The sequence below is a fragment of the Macaca fascicularis genome, chromosome 2, assembly GCF_037993035.2.
Source record: "Macaca fascicularis isolate 582-1 chromosome 2, T2T-MFA8v1.1".
In the NCBI taxonomy this organism is placed as follows: Eukaryota; Metazoa; Chordata; class Mammalia; order Primates; family Cercopithecidae; genus Macaca; species Macaca fascicularis.
The window spans coordinates 180,708,908-180,729,722 of record NC_088376.1 but is presented as its reverse complement, the minus strand read 5'-3'; the positions used below and the strand labels follow the sequence as shown (position 1 = coordinate 180,729,722).

General features: G+C 37.5%; 1 long non-coding RNA gene across 1 annotated transcript in view; it reads left to right on the top strand.

Annotated features, from left to right (window-relative positions):
- Positions 1-19,456, top strand: part of LOC123571761 (uncharacterized) — a 33,733-nt gene extending 14,277 nt beyond the window's left edge. Inside the window, exons 4-5 of the long non-coding RNA XR_006695970.2 lie at positions 6,322-6,379; positions 19,180-19,456. This is a non-coding gene — a long non-coding RNA (uncharacterized lncRNA). The remainder of the gene's footprint in view (positions 1-6,321; positions 6,380-19,179) is intronic.
- The last annotated feature ends 1,359 nt before the right edge of the window (positions 19,457-20,815 follow it).

Genomic DNA, 20,815 nt, shown 5'->3' with positions numbered 1-20,815 from the left:
CTCACAGCTTGTATCACACTAAATGGGGAAAAACTGAAAGCCTTTTAAGATCTGGAACATGACAAGGATGCTCACTTTCATCACTGTTATTCAACATAGTACTGGAAGTTCTAGCTAGAGCAATCGGACAAGAGAAAGAAAGCATCCAAGTTGTAAAAGAATAATTCAAATTATCCTTGTTTCCAGATGATATTATCTAGTGTTTGAAAAAACCTAAAGACTCCAACAAGAAACTTAGAACCAATAAACAAATTCAGTTATACTGTGGGATACCAATCAACATGCAAAAATCAATACCATTTCTATATGCCAACAGCAAACAATCTGAAAAAAATTAAGAAATTAATCCCATTCAAAGTAGTTACAAATAAAATACAATATCTAAGAATAGACTACCACAGAAGTGAAAGATCTCTACAATAAAAGTATAAAACAGGCCAGACGTGGTGGCTCACACCTGTAATCCCAGCACTTTAGGAGGCAGAGGCGGGCGGATCACGAGGTTAGGAGATCGAGACCATCCTGGCTAACACGGTGAAAGCCCATCTCTACTAAAAATACAAAAAATTAGCTGGGTGTGGTGGTGGACACCTGTAGTCCCAGCTACTCGGGAGGCTGAGGCAGAAGAATGGCATGAACCTGGGAGGCAGAGCTTGCAGTGAGCTGAGATCGTGCCACTGCACTCCAACCTGGGTGACAGAGCCAGACTCCGTCACAAAAAAAAAAAAAAAAAAAAAGTATAAAACGTTGATGCAAGAAATTGGAGAACACCCAAAAACTGGAAAGATATTTGATGTTCATGGATTGGAAGAATCAATATTATTATGGTATCCGTTCTACCCAAAGCCATCTACAAATTCAATGCAATCCCTATCAATATAGCAATGATATCCTTAACAGAAATAGAAACATATCTTAAAATTTACATGGAATTACGAAGGACTCAGAACAGGCAGTGTTATCCTGAGCAAAAAGAACAAAACAGGAGGAATCACATTACCTGACTTCACATTATATTACATAGTTATTGTATCCAAAACAGCATGGTACTGGTATAAAAACAGACACATAGAACAATAAATCAGAATAGAGAACCCAGATATCAATTTATACATCTGCAGTGAATTCATTTTTGTCAAAAGTGCCAAGAACATATACTTGCAAAAAACCAGTCTCTTCAATAAACAGTGATGGGAAAACTGGATATCCATATGCCGAAGAATAAAACTAGACCTCGATCACTTGCCATATACAAAAATAAAATCAAAATGGATTAAAAACTTAAATATAAGACATCCAACTATGAAACTACTAAAACTTGTTGGAGAAACTCTCCAGGACATTAGACTGGGCAAATATTTCTTGAGTAATATCCCACAAGCACAAGCAACCACAGCAAAAATGAACAGATGGGATCACATCAAGTTTAAAAGCTTCTGGACAGGAAAGGAAACAGTCAACCATATGAAGAGAAAGCACATATAATAGGAGAAAATATTTGGAAACTACTCATCTGACCAAAAATTAATAACCAGAATATATAAGGAGCTCAAACAACCCTATAGAAAAAAATCTAATAATCTAATTTAGAAAGGGAGAAAAGATATTAATAGCGATTTCTCAAAAGAAGAAACACAAATGGCAATCAGATCTATGAAAAGGTGCTTGACATGACTGATCATCAGAGAAATGCAAATGAATACTACAATGAGATATTATCTTACCCCAGGTAATATAGCTTATATCCAAAAGATAGGCAACAACAAATGCTGACGAGGATGTGGAGAAAAGAGAACCTTCATACATTGTAGGTGGGAATGTTATTTAGTACAGCCACCACGGAGAACACTATGCAGGTTTCTCAAAAAACAAAAAAAGCTACCATATAATCCAGCAATACCACTGTTAGATATATGTCCCAAAGAAAGGAAATCAGTATATTGAAGAGATGGAGCTAGATGTCATTATGTTAAGTGAAATATGCCAGGCACAGACAAATCTTCACATGTTCTCACTTATCTGTGGGAGCTGAAGAAGGTAAAACAATTGACCTCATGGAGATAGAGTGTAGAATGACGGTTACCAGAGCCTGGGAAGTGTTTTGGATGGTCGGGTTGGGGGAGTGGGTTGTGGGGATAATTAGTGGGTACAAAAATATAGTTAGATAGATTAAATAAGATTTAGTGTTTGATTGCACAACATGGTGACTGCAGTCAACAATAATTTATTGTACATTTAAAATAACTAAAAGTATAATTGGATGGTTGGAGCAGAAAGAGTAAATGCTTGAGGTGATGGATAGCCTATTTATCCTAATGTAATTATGAGGTATTATATGACTGTATCAAAACATGCCATGTACCCTATGTGTGTGTGTGTGTGTGTGTGTGTGTATGTGTATATATATATATACTCTCTCTATAGGGCACATGAGATATATAAAAATTACATATATATATATATATATATATATATATATATATACACACACATACCTACTATGTACCCACAAAAACTAACAATAAAAAATAAACAATAACGTGTTATCTAAAATGATTAATTATAATTGAGCAATTACTACTGATATAAGGATGGATAGATTTTTTGCATAAAATTGTAAAGCTCATTTCAAATTGGTATTCCTTTTTGAACAAAAAGGGAGCAGCAAGGTATTCTAAATTTTTTAGGAAACCAGTACTAGGTGAATCATGAGTAGAAAAGCCTAAAGATTATAGAAGTAACATTGAGTTACAAGTCATTGACGAGTCTCTGATGCAAAGCGATATACTAAGGACAATAATTAGTATAGAGGCTTTACCTTAACATGTGTTCTTTCCAGTTGACACTGTGTCCCATGTACTTCCTTTATTGTATTAGGGCAGCATATCGTTACCATTTGTTGTATCAACTCAAAAGGCTAGGGCCATGTTCCAAACATCTCCACCTTCCTTTAAAAAGCAGTTATAAATCTAAAATCCACTAATGTACATGTATATACATTATAGATTAGGTTAACATTCACAAAATGACTTGCTTCACCAACTAGGAGTAGCAATATATCATATCTCTTTTATTTTGCTAATTAATCATTCAAACAACAGGAGTTTCCTATTAGCAGGAAGTCTAACATCTCCCGATGGAGTGCTTTTTTTCCTGGTCATTCCAGATTGTTCAGCTGGCTTTCTCAGACCAAAAGCTAGCAGTCATATTTCCAAGGTAATTGCAAATTTGTGTTAATCTTCTATTTATAGTTTCCCATTGCCATATGACGCCATTATTGAAGGTTGGTTCTGTCCACTTCCATAAATGTTCACCAGTTTGTGGTGACGCCTTTCTAGTCTAAGTTCCTACGTTGGGTTCCCTGCACTCTTGGGTTAATGTAGAGGGTGTCTGGTTAAGATTCTGAGTTCTGTAGTCCTGTGAACTGAATTTGAATATTGCCTTTGCTTCTTTTTAGCTGTGTGACTTAAGTTATTGAACTTTCTGAGCCTCAGTTTCCTCCTCTATAAAATGAAGATAATAATAGAATTTATCTGATAGTGGTATTGTGAAAATTAAATGACACAACACGTATCAAGCAAACTGCCTGGCACCTCCAAGATTTGCAGGAAATGTGTGCTCTTACTATCACTGTGACTGCTATTATTACTATTAGTGATGCAGTAATCCTTTCCTGGAGAATAGCAACATTTCAAGTTTGCTGTAGTGCAGAGCTTAGTGTCTCTAGTATTTTTCTATAGGAAAGAAACTGGGGTCTCTATGCAAATTAGTCTACCTTGAACCCATGGCTCTCTGTACCGCAACAATTGACGTCCTGTTTGTACATTTCTCCAAGAAAAATGGGAAAGTTTATGGTCGGAAACTCATGGATAATTAAATTTGAGTGGTCAATACATATAATCTTACTAGTACTTAGGAAAACACAAATTAGATAAAAACGAGATCATTTTCTATACCCAACTCATCAACAAAAATAAATTTCTGATAATATCAATCTGTAGAGTTGTGGCGCAAAGGCAAACTTCATGTGTTGTAGGTGAGATGTTAAGTCATTAAAACCATTTCGGTTCACACTGTCTCTAAGTTTTAGGGAAAGGAAAAATAAATGTGATTTATTCATAAAATAGAACATTACACGGTACTAAAAGGAAGTGTGTGTGTATCTATCAACTTAGATACATTTGAAAAGCATAATGTTGAGTAAAAAAAAGCAAATTGCTAAAGGATGTATAGCGTATACCATTTACATACACTCACAAAACACTCAAATAAGTATACATATATATGTGATAAAATATTAAAACACACAGCCTAACATTATATACCAATATAAGGATGTCAGTTACTTCTGGGAAATGAGGGGGGCAGAAAGGAGGAACAGAGTGTTGGTGCAGTGGCTCATGCCTGTAATCCCAGCACTTTGGGAGGCCGTGGAGGGCTGATTGCTTGAGGTTAGGAGTTCGAGATCAGCCTGGCCAACATGGCAAAACCCCATCTCTACTAAAAATACAACAATTCGCTGGGTGTGATGGCGGGTGCCAGTAATCTCAGCCCTTCGTAGGCTGAGGCAGGAAAATCTCCTGAACCCGAGAGGCAAGGGTTTCAGTGAGCCAAGATCACACCACTGCACCCTAGCTTGGGCAACAGAGTGAAACTCCATTTCAAAAAAAAGGAAAGGAAAAAACAGAGAACAGAGGGGGGTTATAGCTCTGTATATAACATTTTATTTCCTTTAAAAATTTATGACTACATTGTAACATGTAGTTTGTTACATATGTGTGATGTTGGTAACATCTGTTACATATATGTGACGGGTTCATAGGTATATATAAAATCAATTTTTGTTTCTGTAAACATCAATTATTTAATAATTTGACATAAAATAAAGACAATTAGAAGGAAAAATAGCTCTTTTAGCCTTCGAGATAATTGGAAAACACTTGGGGAAGAATAAAATTAGATTACTATTTCATATCATATATCAAAGAATTCCCTATGGGGTTTAAATTTTAAATAAAAAGAAAGTAGAGCAGAAGATAATGTAGGCAATTATTTGTCTGATCTTAATAGGAAAAGTTTAAGCATATAGACAAAAGATATTTAGACAAAAGAAAAAAAAATACAGTTTTTCTACATAAAACTTAATGCTTTGCTATGTCCAAAATCTATAAACAAAATATAAATGATGAGCTATTTAAATTGGCATTGTTAACATGTAAAGGATTTGTAGAAACAATAGATATAAAAGTATTCCATGAGAAAAATATGATTATGACAAGAACAATTTTCAAAGGGATAAATAACAATGACCAAAGTGTCAACGTGTTCAGCAACATGGTTATCAACTTTATGCCTCTCAGCTCCAAATTAACCCTCAGTACCTGCTCCAATATAATGGACTGGAATCTTTTTTTTCTTTTGAACTTTTAGATTTAAGGGGTACATGTGAAAGTTTGTTCCATAGGAAAATTGTAGATAATGGGGCTTGTTTTACAGATGGTTTTGTCACCTAGGTAATCAGCATAACACCCAATGGGTAGTTTTTCAATCCTCACCCTCCTCCCACCCTCCACTTCCAAGCAGGCCCTGGTATTTATTGTTCCCTTCCTTGTGTCCATGTGTACTCAGTGTTTAGCTCCCACTTATAAGTGGGAACAGGTAGCGTTTGGTTTCCTGTTCCTGCATTAATTCAGTTAGGATAATAGCCTCCATCCATGTTGTTACAAAGGAAAAACTATGTATCTGATGAAGGTCTAATATCCAGAACCTGTAAGAAACATAAATCAACAAGCAAAAAACAAACAATCCTATTAAAAAGTGACTAAAGAACATGAACAGACACTTCCAAAAGAAGACATACATATAACAAATAAGCATATGAAAAAAAGCTCAATATCATTAATCATTAGGGAAATACAAGTCAAAAGCAAAATAAGATACAATCTCCTACCAGTCAGCATAAGTATTAATATTATTAAAAATCAAAAATAACAGATGCTGACAAGGTTGCAGAGAAAAGGGAATGATTATATGCTGTTGGTGGGAATGTAAATTAGATTAGCCATGTTGCTGCAAAGGACATGCTCTCAGTTTTTTTTTAATGGCTACATAGTAGTCCATGGTGTAGAAGTATATTTTCTTTATTCAGTCCACCACTGTTGGGGCATTTAGATTGATTCAGTGTCTTCATTATTGTCAATAATGCTGCAATGAACATACATGTGCATGTGTCTTTATGGTAGAACCCTTTATATCCCTTTGGTATGTACCCAACAATGGTATTTCTAGGTCAAATGACATTTCTATTTTAATTTCTTTCAGAAATCTCCAGACTGCTTTCCACAGTGACTGATCTAATTTACATTCCCATCAGCAATGTGTAAGTGTTCCATTTTCTCTACAAGCATCTGTTATTTTTTGACTTTTTAACAATATCCATGCTGACTGTGTGAGATGGTATCTCATTGTGGTTTTGGTTTGCCTTTCTCTGATGATTAGTGATACTGAGCTTTTTTTCATATGCTTTTTGATTGCGTGTGTTTCTTCTTTTGAGAAGTATCTGTTCATATCCTTTGCCCATTTTTAAATAGGGTTGTTTGGTTTTTGCTTGTGATTTATGTTCCTTATAGATTCTGGATATTAGAACTTTGTCAGATGCTTAGTTTGCAAATATTTTCTCCCATTCTGTAGGTTTTCTGTTTATTAAGTTTCTTTTGCTGTTCAGAAACTCTTTAATTAGGTCCTGCTTGTCAATTTTTATTTTTGAAATTGCTTTTGGAGTCTGCATCATGAAGTCTTTGCCAGGGCCTATGTCAAGAATGTTATACTCTAGGTTTTCTTCTAGGGTTTTTGTGGTTTTGGGTTTTTACATTAAAGTCTTTGATCCACCTTGAGCTGATTTTTGTATATGGTGAAAGGTAGGGGTCCAGCTAAAATCTTCTGCATATGGCTAGCCAGTCATCCCTGAGCCATTTATTGAATAAGGTGTCCTTTCTCCATTGCTTGTTATTGTCAGCTTTTTCAAAGACAAGATGGTTGTACGTGTATAGCTTTATTTCTGGGTTCTCTATCTTGTTCCAGTAGTCTCTGTGTCTGTTTTTGTACCCAGAACTATGCTGTTTTGGTTATTGTAGACTTGTAGTATAGTTTGAAGTTGGTTAGTGTGATGCCTCCAGGTTTGTCTGTTTTTGATTTGGATTGCCTTGGCTGTTAGCCAGGCTCTTTTTTGGTTCTAAATGAGTTTCAGTCAACAGTTCTTCTAATTCTGTGAACCATGTCATTAGTTGTTTGATAGGAATAACACTGAATCTGTCAATTGCTTTTGGCTGTATGGCCATTTTAACAATATTAATTCTTCCTATCCTTGAGCGTGGAATGTTTTTTCATTTGGTTGTGTCATTTCTGATTTCTTTGAGCAGTATTTTGTAATTCATTGTAGAGACCTTTCACCTTCCTGGTTGGCTGTATCCCTAGGTAATTTATCCTTTCTGTGGCAATCGTGAATGGGATTGCATTCTTGATTTGGCCCTCAGCTTAGCTGTTGTTGGTGTACAGAAATGCTACTGATTTTTGTACATTGATTTTGTATCCTGCAACTTTGCCGAAGTTAGTTTATCAGTTCGAGCATTTGGGCAGAGGTTATGGGGTTTTCTAGGTGTAAATCCATATTGTCTGCAAGCAGGGGTGGTTTGATTTCCTCTCTTCCTACTTGGATGCCTTTTATTTCTTTCTCTTGCCTGATTGCTCTGACTGGGGCTTCCTGTACTTTGTTGAATAGAAGTAGTGAGAGTGGGCATCCTTGTCTTGTTCCAGTTAAGTGGAATGCTTTCAGCTTTTGCCTGTTTATATGATGTTGGCTCTGGGTTTGTAATAGATAGCTCTTATTATTTTGAGGTATGTTCCTTCAATGCCTAGTTTGTTAGTGATTTTTAGCATGAAGGGATGTTGGATTTTGTGGAAAGCCTTTTCTGCACCTGTTGAGAGGTAATGTAGTTTTTGTTTTTAGTTCTGTTTATGTGATGAATCACATTTATTGATTTGTATAGATTACACCAACCTTGCATCTCAGGAATAAAGCCTACTTGATCGTGGTGGGTTAACTTTTTGGTGTGCTGCCAGATTCAGTTTGCTAGTATTTGTTGAGGATTTTTAAATCTATATTCATCAGGGTTATTGGTCTGAAGTTTTCTTTTTTTTCATTGTGTCTCTGCCAGGTTTCAGTATCTGGATCATACTGGTCTCATAGAATGAGGTAGGAAGGAGTCACTTCTCTTTGATTTTTTGTAATAGTTTCAGTAGGATTGGTACCAGCATTTCTTTCTACATCTGGTGGAATTTGGCCGTGTATCTGTCTGGTCCAGGGCTTTTACTGATTGGTAGCTTTTTTTTTTTTTTTTTATATTACTGATTCAATTTCAGAACTCATTATTGGTTGTTCAGAGTTTCCATTTCTCCTTAGTTCAATATTGGGAGGTCGTGTGTTTCCAGGACTTTATCCATTTCCTCTAGGTTTTCTGTTTGTGCACATACAGGTGTTTGTAATAATCTCTGAGGGTTTTCTGTATTTCTGTAGCAACAGTGGTAACGTCTTCTTTGTCAATTTTGATTGTGCTTATTTTTATCTTCTCTCTTTTTAAAATTAGTCTAGCTAGTGGTCTATCAGTCTTATTTATTTATTAAGAATCAACCTTTGGTTTCATTGATCTTTTGCATATTTTTTCTAATCTCCATTTCATTCAGTTCAGCTCTGATTTTCATGATTTCTTTTTTTCTGCTAGATTTGGATTTGGCTTGCTCTTGTTTTTCTAGTTCCTCTAGTTGTGATGGTAGGTTGTTAATTTGAGATCTTTGTAACTTTTTAATATGGATATTTAGCACTATATACTTTCCTCTTAACACTGTTTTTGCTGTGTCCCAGAGATTCTAGTATGTTGTATCTCCATTTTCATTAATTTCAAAGAGTTTTTTGATTTCTGTTTTAATTTCATTGTTTGCCAAAAAGTCATTCAGGGGCCTATTGTTTAATTTAATTTTCATCTAATTGTATGATTTTAGAGAGATATTTTTGATATTAATTTCTATTTTTGTTGCACTGTGATCCAAGAATGTGGTTGGTGTCATTTTTTAAAAATTTGTCGAGATTTGCCTTATAGCTAAGTGTGTAGTTGATTTTAGAGCATGTCCCATGTGCAGCTGAGAAGATTGTATGTTCTGTTTTTGTTAGGTGGAGTGTTCTGTAGATGTCTGTTAGGTCAGTTTGGTGAAGTGCTGAGTTCAGGTCCCAAATATCTTTGTTACTTTTCTGTCTTAATGATCTGTTTAGTACTGTCAGTGGGGAATTGAAATCTCCCACCATGATTGTGTGGTTATCTTAGTCTCTTTGTAGGTCTCTAAGGACTTGTTTTATGAATCTGAGTGCTCTGTGTTGGATGCATATATATTTAGAATAGTTAAGTCTTCTCATTGAATTGAACCCTTCACCATTATGTAATGCCCTTCTTTGTTTTTTTAAATCATTGTTGGTTTAAAATCTGTTTTGTCTGAAATTAGAATAGCAACTCTAGCCCTTTCTGTTTTCCATTTGCTTTGTAAATTTTTCTTCATCTCTTTACTTTAAGCCTATGGGCATCATTGTATGAGATGGGTCTCTTGAAGACAGCATATAGTTCGGTCTTCCTTTGACATCCTGCTTACTACTCTGTGCCTTTTAAGTGGGTCCTTTAGCCCATTTACATTCAAGACTATTACTGGTATGTGCAGATTTGAACCTGTCATTTTGTTATTAGCTGGTTGTTATGCAGACTTGATTGCATAGTTGCTTTATAGTGTCAATGGTCTATGAACATAAGCACATATATAGACCATTGTTTTTTTGTGGTGGCCAGTAATGGTCTGTAATATCCATGTTTACCACTTTCTTAAAGACTTCTTTTTAGGCAAGTCTGGTGGTAATGAATTCCCTTACCATTACTTGTTTGGAAGGTATTTTATTTCTCCTACACTTATGAAACTTAATTTGTCTGGGTATAAAATTTTTGGTTGGAATTTCTTTTCCTCTTTTAAAATGAGCATAATGTCAAGCTTTGTTAGTAGATTAGGCTGGAGGGATGTTACTAGGGTAAGGGATGTTCTACTGGGTCTGGTGTGCTATGTTTTGTTTATGCTGCTGAAGTTGCATCATGAGCCTCAGCTATATGCATACAGTGCACACCCCCTCAGTGATCTCACAACCCCAACCTAGACTTCTTTTATACTTTCATGTGGTCCTCCTAATGCGGAAACTACACAGTGCAAAATGAGTCTGCAGAGGTACCCTGACTGCCCCTGCATGCCCACCCAGCAATCTTGGTCACGTGTAACCTGAAAGGTTGTAACTCATGGCTTTTCCAGAGTGACACCATACCCTCCAGGCCTGTGTCTACAGTGCCATTGCTGTATTTGTTCTCATACCTGCCCATCCAGCTTTGGCTCAGCTGCATGCCAGAGGCCTTCTTCCTACTTGCTGGGTGACTGGGACCAACTCTTTGGATTTTTAATGCACTCAGGCACATTTCATGACAAATAATTTAATATGAGCATGCTATTCTCTTTTTGACTTTTGTAATCATTCCCAGATAGAATGTTCCATACTTGTTATACAACAGAAAGAAATGACTTGATTCTCCAAAATTAAGTAATTTTTGACTTAGGACATTTTTAATTTATTTGTAAATCTTTACCAAGATTTACAATACCTTAATAAGAAAACACAAATTCTGCTAATGATATTCACTTAAAAAACTGCTTAGTTATTTGTATTCCAACTGTAATAGGCAGATAGTGACTGAAGCTGGTATCAACAATCAAGATTTATTGATCCTAGGTAAGTATTATAGAAAATAATATTAAGGTCAATACTGGCTCACGAGACCATTGATCTTGTATGAAGGCTAAAATGTATCAGTATTTCCATTATAGCACTACCTCATGAAGATTTCTTTTATGAACTGTAGTCTTCAGGAAGTATATGGTTCATTCTGAAGGAGGATGAGAAGACCATTTAGAAACTGTTAGAATTATGGGCATGAACACTGAACAATAGTGCAGTTTAGTGGAACATCACAAATTCTTTCCTAAAAGCACTTTTGCAGTTTATTTTTATTTTGGTGGTTGCGTTTTTACGTGGAGTGCGACTGGTGCTAGGATGGTGCTGTTGTCAGCCATGAAAAGGCTCAGGGAAGAAATGTAGAGAGAATCAATGGGTTTAAGAATAAAGATGGCAGATCAGAACTGGGAGGATGAGCAGAGCTGAGAAGAGTCATTTAGATGTTCACTTATAATAATACTTCCCTGTTCTGTATAGCTCCTTTATGTACAGTTCTACTGTAGTTTGCAGGGTTATGTCACAAAGTGGAAACAAGAACCACAAGTAACAGAGGACACCACAAAGAACAAAATATCCTTAAGAAATATATTCATACTTTTACTGCAGAGAGTAAACTGATACATATGTGTTAAAATAAGATTTTGGTAGCCAGTGCAAATTCTTAGTTTTGAAATCATGGGCTTACATTAAAATAGGACTGACTGCTGGCAGAAATGAGGAAGAACCATCAGTACCAAAGCATTAACAAAGAAAGATCTATGCAAATTTACAACAGAAACTTATTGAAACTTTCCTGTAGTCCTCCTACTGAACTCTTATTGAATCTACTAAGAACTCTCAATACCAAATTATATTGAAAAAAATGCTTTATTTGATCGGCAGAGTGATCTTTCAAAAGTGGATTTTTCTAACTGTAGTTTACCTAAAGAAATGCTAAAAAAAATTTGCAGTGGTGTGGTATTTTAGCAATAATTAGAAAATCAATCTTTCAGCAGATTATTATTATAATAATTGTAGACATATATAGATAATGTATTTGTGGTGTTCACATATAATAAGGGATAAGCTTATGAGGATTATTAAAATATGTCAATTATGTATAATTCAAATACATAATCTTTTTTTTTTAAATTTATTTATTATTATTATACTTTAAGTTGTAGGGTACATGTGCATAACGTGCAGGTTTGTTACATATGTATACTTGTGCCATGTTGGTGTGCTGCACCCATCAACTCGTCATTTACATCAGGTATAACTCCCAATGCAATCCCTCCCCCCTCCCCCCTCCCCATGATAGGCCCCGGTGTGTGATGTTCCCCTTCCTGAGTCCAAGTGATCTCATTGTTCAGTTCCCACCTATGAGTGAGAACATGCGGTGTTTGGTTTTCTGTTCTTGTGATAGTTTGCTAAGAATGATGGTTTCCAGCTGCATCCATGTCCCTACAAAGGACACAAACTCATCCTTTTTTATGGCTGCATAGTATTCCATGGTGTATATGTGCCACATTTTCTTAATCCAATCTGTCACTGATGGACATTTGGGTTGATTCCAAGTCTTTGCTATTGTGAATAGTGCCGCAATAAACATACGTGTGCATGTGTCTTTATAGCAGCATAATTTATAATCCTTTGGGTATATACGCAGTAATGGGATGGCTGGGTCATATGGTACATCTAGTTCTAGATCCTTGAGGAATCGCCATACTGTTTTCCATAACGGTTGGACTAGTTTACAATCCCACCAACAGTGTAAAAGTGTTCCTATTTCTCCACATCCTCTCCAGCACCTGTTGTTTCCTGACTTTTTAATGATCGCCATTCTAACTGGTGTGAGATGGTATCTCATTGTGGTTTTGATTTGCATTTCTCTGATGGCCAGTGATGATGAGCATTTTTTCATGTGTCTGTTGGCTGTATGAATGTCTTCTTTTGAGAAATGTCTGTTCATATCCTTTGCCCACTTTTTGATGGGGTTGTTTGTTTTTTTCTTGTAAATTTGTTTGAGTTCTTTGTAGGTTCTGGATATTAGCCCTTTGTCAGATGAGTAGATTGCAAAAATTTTCTCCCATTCTGTAGGTTGCCTGTTCACTCTGATGGTAGTTTCTTTTGCTGTGCAGAAGCTCTTTAGTTTAATGAGATCCCATTTGTCAATTTTGGCTTTTGCTGCCGTTGCTTTTGGTGTTTTAGACATGAAGTCTTTGCCCATGCCTATGTCCTGAATGGTACTACCTAGGTTTTCCTCTAGGATTTTTATGGTATTAGGTCTAACATTTAAGTCTCTAATCCATCTTGAATTAATTTTCGTATAAGGAGTAAGGAAAGGATCCAGTTTCAGCTTTCTACTTATGGCTAGCCAATTTTCCCAGCACCATTTATTAAATAGGGAATCCTTTCCCCATTTCTTGTTTCTCTCAGGTTTGTCAAAGATCAGATGGCTGTAGATGTGTGGTATTATTTCTGAGGCCTCTGTTCTGTTCCATTGGTCTATATCTCTGTTTTGGTACCAGTACCATGCTGTTTTGGTTACTGTAGCCTTGTAGTATAGTTTGAAGTCAGGTAGCGTGATGCCTCCAGCTTTGTTCTTTTGACTTAGGATTGTCTTGGAGATGCGGGCTCTTTTTTGGTTCCATATGAACTTTAAAGCAGTTTTTTCCAATTCTGTGAAGAAAGTCATTGGTAGCTTGATGGGGATGGCATTGAATCTATAAATTACCTTGGGCAGTATGGCCATTTTCACGATATTGATTCTTCCTGTCCATGAGCATGGTATGTTCTTCCATTTGTTTGTGTCCTCTTTTATTTCACTGAGCAGTGGTTTGTAGTTCTCCTTGAAGAGGTCCTTGACATCCCTTGTCAGTTGGATTCCTAGGTATTTGATTCTCTTTGAAGCAATTGTGAATGGAAGTTCATTCCTGATTTGGCTCTCTGTTTGTCTGTTACTGGTGTATAAGAATGCTTGTGATTTTTGCACATTAATTTTGTATCCTGAAACTTTGCTGAAGTTGCTTATCAGCTTAAGGAGATTTTGGGCTGAGACAATGGTGTTTTCTAAATATACAATCATGTCATCTGCAAACAGGGACAATTTGACTTCTTCTTTTCCTAACTGAATACCCTTGATTTCTTTCTCTTGCCTAATTGCCCTAGCCAGAACTTCCAACACTATGTTGAATAGGAGTGGTGAGAGAGGGCATCCCTGTCTTGTGCCAGTTTTCAAAGGGAATTTTTCCAGTTTTTGCCCATTCAGTATGATATTGGCTGTGGGTTTGTCATAAATAGCTCTTATGATTTTGAGGTACGTTCCATCAATACTGAATTTGTTGAGCGTTTTTAGCATGAAGGGCTGTTGAATTTTGTCAAAAGCCTTTTCTGCATCTATTGAGATAATCATGTGGTTCTTGTCTTTGGTTCTGTTTATATGCTGGATTATGTTTATTGATTTGCGAATGTTGAACCAGCCTTGCATCCCAGGGATGAAGCCCACTTGATCATGGTGGATAAGCTTTTTGATGTGTTGCTGAATCCGGTTTGCCAGTATTTTATTGAGGATTTTTGCATCGATGTTCATCAGGGATATGGGTCTAAAATTCTCTTTTTTTTTGTTGTGTCTCTGCCAGGCTTTGGTATCAGGATGATGTTGGCCTCATAAAATGAGTTAGGGAGGATTCCCTCATTTTCTATTGATTGGAATAGTTTCAGAAGGAATGGTACCAACTCCTCCTTGTACCTCTGGTAGAATTCAGCTGTGAATCCATCTGGTCCTGGACTTTTTTTGGTTGGTAGGCTATTAATTATTGCCTCAATTTCAGAGCCTGCTATTGGTCTATTCAGGGATTCAACTTCTTCCTGGTTTAGTCTTGGAAGAGTGTAAGTGTCCAGGAAATTATCCATTTCTTCTAGATTTTCCAGTTTATTTGCGTAGAGGTGTTTATAGTATTCTCTGATGGTAGTTTGTATTTCTGTGGGGTCGGTGGTGATATCCCCTTTATCATTTTTAATTGCGTCGATTTGATTCCTCTCTCTTTTCTTCTTTATTAGTCTTGCTAGTGGTCTGTCAATTTTGTTGATCTTTTCAAAAAACCAACTCCTGGATTCATTGATTTTTTGGAGAGTTTTTTGTGTCTCTATCTCCTTCAGTTCTGCTCTGATCTTAGTTATTTCTTGCCTTCTGCTAGCTTTCGAATGTGTTTGCTCTTGCTTCTCTAGTTCTTTTAATTGTGATGTTAGAGTGTCAATTTTAGATCTTTTCTGCTTTCTCTTGTGGGCATTTAGTGCTACAAATTTCCCTCTACACACTGCTTTAAATGTGTCCCAGAGATTCTGGTATGTTGTATCTTTGTTCTCATTGGTTTCAAAGAACATCTTTATTTCTGCCTTCATTTCGTTATGTACCCAGTAGTCATTCAGGAGCAGGTTATTCAGTTTCCATGTAGTTGAGCGGTTTTGATTGAGTTTCTTAGTCCTGAGTTCTAGTTTGATTGCACTGTGGTCTGAGAGACAGTTTGTTATAATTTCTGTTCTTGTACATTTGCTGAGGAGTGCTTTACTTCCAATTACGTGGTCGATTTTGGAGTAAGTACGATGTGGTGCTGAGAAGAATGTATATTCTGTTGATTTGGGGTGGAGAGTTCTATAGATGTCTATTAGGTCTGCTTGCTGCAGAGATGAGTTCAATTCCTGGATATCCTTGTTAACTTTCTGTCTCGTTGATCTGTCTAATGTTGACAGTGGAGTGTTGAAGTCTCCCATTATTATTGTATGGGAGTCTAAGTCTCTTTGTAAGTCTCTAAGGACTTGCTTTATGAATCTGGGTGCTCCTGTATTGGGTGCATATATATTTAGGATAGTTAGCTCTTCCTGTTGAATTGATCCCTTTACCATTATGTAATGGCCTTCTTTGTCTCTTTTGATCTTTGATGGTTTAAAGTCTGTTTTATCAGAGACTAGTATTGCAACCCCCACTTTTTTTTGTTCTCCATTTGCTTAGTAAATCTTCCTCCATCCCTTTATTTTGAGCCTATGTATGTCTCTGCGTGTGAGATGGGTCTCCTGAATACAGCAGACTGATGGGTCTTGACTCTTTATCCAGTTTGCCAGTCTGTGTCTTTTAATTGGAGCATTTAGTCCATTTACATTTAAGGTTAAGATTGTTATGTGTGAACTTGATCCTGTCATTATGATATTAACTGGTTATTTTGCTCGTTAGTTGATGCAGTTTCTTCCTAGCCTTGATGGCCTTTACATTTTGGCATGTTTTTGCAATGGCTGGTACCGGTTGTTCCTTTCCATGTTTAGTGCTTCCTTCAGGGTCTCTTGTAAGGCAGGCCTAGTGGTGACAAAATCTCTAAGCATTTGCTTATCTGTAAAGGATTTTATTTCTCCTTCACTTATGAAACTTAGTTTGGCTGGATATGAAATTCTGGGTTTAAAATTCTTTTCTTTAAGAATGTTGAATATTGGCCCCCACTCTCTTCTGGCTTGGAGAGTTTCTGCCGAGAGATCTGCTGTTAGTCTGATGGGCTTCCCTTTGTGGGTAACCCGACCTTTCTCTCTGGCTGCCCTTAAGATTTTTTCCTTCATTTCAACTTTGGGGAATCTGGCAATTATGTGTCTTGGAGTTGCTCTTCTCGAGGAGTATCTTTGTGGCGTTCTCTGTATTTCCTGGATTTGAATTTTGGCCTGCCCTACTAGGTTGGGGAAGTTCTCCTGGATGATATCCTGAAGAGTGTTTTCCAACTTGGTTCCATTTTCCCCCTCACTTTCAGGCACCCCAATCAGACGTAGATTTGGTCTTTTTACATAATCCCATACTTCTTGCAGGCTTTGTTCATTTCTTTTTCTTCTTTTTTCTTTTGGTTTCTCTTCTCGCTTCATTTCATTCATTTGATCCTCAATCACAGATACTCTTTCTTCCAGTTGATCGAGTCGGTTACTGAAGCTTGTGCATTTGTCACGTATTTCTCGTGTCATGGTTTTCATCTCTTTCATTTCGTTTATGACCTTCTCTGCATTAATTACTCTAGCCATCAATTCTTCCACTTTTTTTTCAAGATTTTTAGTTTCTTTGCGCTGGGTACATAATTCCTCCTTTAGCTCTGAGAAATTTGATGGACTGAAACCTTCTTCTCTCATCTCGTCAAAGTCATTCTCCGTCCAGCTTTGATCCGTTGCTGGCGATGAGCTGCGCTCCTTTGCTGGGGGAGATGCGCTCTTATTTTTTAAATTTCCAGCTTTTCTGCCCTACTTTTTCCCCGTCTTTGTGGTTTTATCTGCCTCTGGTCTTTGATGATGGTGATGTACTGATAGGGTTTTGGTGTAGGTGTCCTTCCTGTTTGATAGTTTTCCTTCTAACAGTCAGGACCCTCAGCTGTAGGTCTGTTGGAGATTGCTTGAGGTCCACTTCAGACCCTGTTTGCCTGGGTATCAGCAGCAGAGGCTGCAGAAGATAGAATATTTCTGAACAGCGAGTGTACCTGTCTGATTCTTGCTTTGGAAGCTTCCTCTCAGGGGTGTACTCCACCCTGTGAGGTGTGGGGTGTCAGACTGCCCCTAGTGGGGGATGTCTTCCAGTTAGGCTACTCAGGGGTCAGGGACCCACTTGAGCAGGGAGTCTGTCCCTTCTCAGATCTCAACCTCCGTGTTGGGAGATCCACTGCTCTCTTCAAAGCTGTCAGACAGAGTCGTTTGCGTCTGCAGAGGTTTCGGCTGCGTTTGTTATTGCCCTGTCCCCAGAGGTGGAGTCTACAGAGACAGGCAGGTTTCCTTGAGCTGCTGTGAGCTCCACCCAGTTCGAGCTTCCCAGCAGCTTTGTTTACCTACTTAAGCCTCAGCAATGGCGGGCGCCCCTCCCCCAGCCTCGCTGCTGCCTTGCCGGTAGATCACAGACTGCTGTGCTAGCAATGAGGGAGGCTCCGTGGGCGTGGGACCCTCCCGGCCAGGTGTGGGATATGATCTCCTGGTGTGCCTGTTTGCTTAAAGCGCAGTATTGGGGTGGGAGTTACCCGATTTTCCAGGTGTTGTGTGTCTCAGTTCCCCCGGCTAGGAAAAGGGATTCCCTTCCCCCTTGCGCTTCCCAGGTGAGGCAATGCCTCACCCTGCTTCAGCTCTCGCTGGTCGGGCTGCAGCAGCTGACCAGCACCGATTGTCCGGCACTCCCCAGTGAGATGAACCCAGTACCTCAGTTGAAAATGCAGAAATCACCGGTCTTCTGTGTCGCTCGCGCTGGGAGTTGGAGACTGGAGCTGTTCCTATTCGGCCATCTTGCTCCGCCCCCCTCAAATATATAATCTTAAGAAAAAATGGCAATTACTATTACAGGTAACACACAGAAGAAATACAAATTCTAATACATGTATTAAAAAGTTTACTTTAGTGATAACCAAAGAGTGCTAATTATGATTAGCATTAATAATGTGATTTTTTAAAAAAGACATTCCAAATTTTAATAATACAAAAAACTACCTAGTGTTGGTAAGAATTTGCACAAATTGGGGTTTTTCACATAATCTCTTTTTTTTTTTCTTTTTTTTTTTTTTGAGATGGAGTTTCACTCTGTCACCCAGGCTGGAGTGCAGTGGCCGGATCTCAGCTCACTGCAAGCTCCGCCTCCCAGGTTCATGCCGTTCTCCTGCCTCAGCCTCCCGAGTAGCTGGTACTACAGGCCCCCGCCACCTTGCCTGGCTAGTTTTTTTGTATTTTTTAGTAGAGATGGGGTTTCACCGTATTAGCCAGGATAGTCTCGATCTCCTGACCTCGTGATCTGCCCGTCTCGGCCTCCCAAAGTGCTGGGATTACAGGCTTGAGCCACCGTGCCCGGCCTCACATAATCTAAGTGAAGTATTAGTCAAAGCTGAGAGAAAGAGACTTTTGACCATACAATTTTATTTCCAGGAATGTATCCTAAATAAATAACAAGAAATTAAGAATTTTAAGCACATGATGGTTTACCGTGACATTATTTAAAACAATAAAAAATTTAAAATACTCGAAATGTCCAACAATTGTTGAGAGAGGTATCCTCCACGGGTCCTGAGTATTCCTCCACATTCTTGGAAAGTGTTCCAGATTGCAAGGCTTATATGTTTTGTGTTCTGAGTAGCTTATGCAGCTAGTCACACAGTCAAATGAGTAGGTCAAGATGACCACAACCTGACCACCGTGTAATTTATAACAGCACATACCTTCAGAGGAGAAAGCCTGGCTTACGTGTTGCTGGCTACAGTGACTGGCAGCTTGTCAAAAAGCCTCAGACTTTTGGTCCCAGGTTCTTCTCTTGTAATGCAATCTTTTTTTTTTTTTTTTTTTGTATACAGGTGTCAGCTGAAAGCATGGTACACCTTCCTGGGACTTGATGGGAGGGGAGGACAATGGAAGTATGCATATGATTCTATTTCTTGCTGTCCTGTGAGTGATAAAATCTTTTTTCTCCTACTTACAGTCTTGTGTCTTCTGTCACCATCTGTGAATCAGTAACAAGTTAACTTGTTAGCTTACTAGTGGGGTAAAAATCTCAGACTCTTCGTGGTTCTTGACACAACAGGGACTTCACTAGTAAGTTAAGTGCATTTGAAAGAGTACTAAGCTGCTATTGAAAGTTATGATCTCGAAAAATACTATCAATATACAAAAATGTTCATGGCACATCAATTAGAAAAAAAATGACAAAACAGTACAGGTTGATATATATTTTTGAAAGTATGTACATGCTTACAAAAATTCTAGAAGTGTATATATGAAAAGGTGAGTAAAAGCATCTTAAAAACAATTATATCATGTTTTTCATTCAGTGGTTCTCAAACTTTAGTGTGCATCAGAAGGCTGTTAAGATACTGAATGCTCAGTGTTAGCCCCACAGATTCTGATTCAATAGGTCTGGGTGGTGCCCAATAACTTGTTTTTCTAACAAATTATCAGGTGATGCTGCTGCTGCTGCTGCTCTTCAGGGAACCATCCTTTCAGAACCATCATTTTTGTCTATGCAGTAGTTCAGTGTACTGGTCATAGGCATGAACGCTGGAGCCAACTTCCTTGCATGGCTGTCTGATCCTGCCATGTCCTAGATTGACTTTAAGCAAGTTTTAACATTTGTCTTGCCTCATTTTCTTATCTGGAAAATGAGGATAAAAATCTCCATTTTAGTAAGATAATAGCACTAAAGCCACAAAAATTTACCCACAATGTCTACCATATTACAAGTGCTCTTATTATGTTGTGTAGACATCATAAATATGTTAAAACCAAGCATGTCACTACTGGTTCTTTGCGTTATAGCTATAGACCATTGTAGTGAACAGAGTATGAGATTTTAGAATCAGGCACACTGTATATACTGTCACCTACTATATTTAATTTACTCATCTATAAAATGGGGCAATACCTTCTCTCCTGCAGTTTTTGGAAGGGTTCAATGCAATTACATATATGAAATACCTGGGAAGTAACTTAAGTCAGTTAATATTAATTCTCCTGCTGCTCATACAACTTCTGACTAAGCATCACCCGTATATTTATCAAAAATTAATAATCACTTTTTTGTTTGAAAGTTCTGATTGTTTTTGACTTCAGAGATAAATAGCCCACTCTCTTGAAGCTTACATTATATGGGGAGAAAAATTTAGGTTTAAGACCTTAAACTAGAAAGACTAGAGTATTGTAATGGAAAAGGAATATTAGGAGTGAGAAAGTTTGATTTATCTGCTATTCTGCTGCTAATTTAATGTTTAGTGTTGAACAAATCTTTTATCTGTGTCTCACTAGTAAAGTGAGAAGGTTGGGCATATATTTCTAAGATCCTTTAAACTCTAACAGTCTTTCAATCTAAAACTTCTAATGCTTTATACATTAGGTGTGAAAAACTGAAATGCCTTGTGGACCAGCCATCATAGAAATGTGTGAAATGACTGGCTTGCTATAGAGAGTGGTGGAGATGCAACTACTTGGAGAGTGCAT